General features: G+C 45.9%; 1 pseudogene; it reads left to right on the top strand.

Annotated features, from left to right (window-relative positions):
- The first annotated feature begins 408 nt into the window (after positions 1-408).
- On the top strand, positions 409-1,375 carry LOC703856 (small ribosomal subunit protein uS2 pseudogene; annotated as a pseudogene).
- Positions 1,376-2,643: the final 1,268 nt, after the last annotated feature.

The raw sequence follows: 2,643 nt of genomic DNA on the forward strand, positions 1-2,643 counted from the left end.
AGAGTCAATTGCTGATACCTTTTTCTACAAAGCCATCCATAAGAGTCCAAGGAATGCCCGTGTCATTCAAAAGGTACTCAAAATTGAGAACAGCTGCCTTTGAGTGGGACAAAACATGAAGGAAAGCTTTACAAAGTGGAAAATTACTATGGTTCCCCTGAGGCTGGTGTGAGGAATGAAACATCAGATTAATCTCACACACAAAGTAAGAAGTATATTAACAATTACTGTCATTCCAGAAAGATATTAAACATGAGCACTGATGAAAGATTACATTGGTTCAGAGAACTGGGGCCTTTCCTCACAACAGAGATCATTATTATTGGCAAGAAGATACTTTACCCTTTTAATCACAAATCCACTCTCAGGTTTTGCCAGTTAGGCAAGGACTAAATTTGAGGTGAGCTCCCTTTCCGCGCTACCTACAGAGGGATCCATATGGCGTTGTTCTGAATTTCCATCCTAACTTAAAGGGAAACTTTCACAATGTCCGGAGCCCTTGATGTCCTGCAAATTAAAAGGAGGAGGATGTCCTTAAGTTCCTTGCAGCAGGAACCCACTTAAGTGGCACCAATCTTGACTTCCACATGGAACAGTACATCTATAAAAGGAAAAGTGATGGCATATACATCATAAATCTGAAGAGGACCTGGGAGAAGCTTCTGCTGGCAGCTCGTGCCATTGTTGCCATTGAAAACCCTGCTGATGTCAGTGTTATACCCTTCAGGAATACTGGCCAGAGGGCTGTTCTGAAGTTTGCTGCTGCCACTGGAGCCACTCCAATTGCTGGCCGTTTCACTCCTGGAATCTTCACTAACCAGATCCAGGCAGCCTTACCGGGAGCCACGGCTTCTTGTGGTTACTGACCCCAGGGCTGACCACCAGCCTCTCACGGAGGCATCTTATGTTAACCTACCTACCATTGCTCTGTGTAACACAGATTCTCCTCTGCACTATGTGGACATTGCCATCCCATGCAACAACAAACTCAGTGGGTTTGATGTGGTGGATGCTGGCTCGGGAAGTTCTGCGCATCCGTGGCACCATTTCCCATGAACACCCATGGGAGGTCATGCCTGATCTCTACTTCTACAGAGATCCTGAAGAGATTGAAAAAGAAGAGCAGGCTGCTGCTGAAAAGGTGACGACCAAGGAGGAATTTCAGGGTGAATGGACTGCTCCAGCTCCTGAGTTCACTGCTACTCAGCCTGAGGTTGCAGACTGGTCTGAAGGTGTGCAGGTGTCCTCTGCGTCTATCCAGCAGTTCCCTACTGAAGACTGGAGTGCTCAGCCTGCCACGGAAGACTGGTCTGCAGCTCCCACTGCTCAGGCCACTGAATGGGTAGAAGCAACCACTGAATGGTCTTAAGCTGTTCTTGCATGGGCTCTTAAGCAACATGGAAAAATGGTTGATGAAAAATAAACATCAGTTTCTAAAAAAAAAAAAAAAATTTTGAGGTGAGCTAATCATTGAGGACTTCCCTGGAGCCTGGGTAACCTTGGCAAGTCTGGTTGAGCTGGAAATGTAACAGGCTTACTACTTTTTGCTTTTGTGTGATTGCATCTTCCTATCCTCCAGCTGTGAAAATCATCTCTGTCCAGCACCTCGGGTTATTTGAAGATTGGTTACATCCTCCCCACTTTGGTATTTCTACTGTAAACAATACTGGAATGAGGTCTTTAATGAGGACTTTTGAAATGGGATCCAGTTTCAATGGGATGCCTGAGAGTGTGAGGGGAAAGATACCACATCCCCTGCACCTTATACCTCTGTCCCCTGCCCCAGGAAACAAGTCTTTTCCTGTTTCTCCATTCAAAGCATCCTCCTTCCACAGTTAGCATTGAAGCTGATAGGGCTCAAAGCCACATCTAGGCAATAAGGTTAGACAAACCATTCTTCAGCTTTAACTCCTTAGCATTTCCCCCCCCCGACTCATTTCCTGATTCATGAGTGCAAGACACCATAAGCAATTAATTTTCATTTTATTCAGAGACAGCTCACCTGATAGGTCTGATGAATCCTTTTTCTGTGGGAATTCCCAAGGACCAAAGCAAAACCAGTTCAAACCCAAGATGAGTCTCGTTAAATCCCAAGCTCACCAAGCTCGAATCATGAGACCGGGCGTGGCTTGCAAGCTCATGCTTGAACGAGGTATTAGAGGCAGGCACACGGTGCTGACCTTTCAGATTCGCTGCCTCCTTATCGATAATGCAAACAGCAGCCCTCAGAGTTTAGAGCGGGCACAAAGCAGAAAAATCCTAGAGATCAGGATACATCCTTACTGTGGTTCCAGAGAATACATATGGAGAAGGGGCCAGCATGGAATCCAGAGAGCAGGTGGCAGCCAGGCCCTCGCCTTGGGCCCTTGGTGCCCAGGCCAACCCTGACACTGGCTAAAGGATAATGACTGAAGAACAAAAAGAAATGGTTTAGCTGGGTGGTTGTCCACGCACCCAGCTAAAGCTCAATTATTGGCCTGTTTGCACATTTTACAGTATCTGTAATTTTACAGTAACTGATATGATAAAAACCATATCAGTTTTTAGAATGTGGCAAAGAACTTTTCCAACTTTTGATCAGCAAACTCAGAAGAGAAGGGTCTCCAGGCTTCCTGTCTCATCACCCTCAGCAAGCAGAGTTCC

The sequence above is a fragment of the Macaca mulatta genome, chromosome 11 (assembly GCF_049350105.2).
Source record: "Macaca mulatta isolate MMU2019108-1 chromosome 11, T2T-MMU8v2.0, whole genome shotgun sequence".
Lineage (NCBI taxonomy): Eukaryota > Metazoa > Chordata > Mammalia > Primates > Cercopithecidae > Macaca > Macaca mulatta.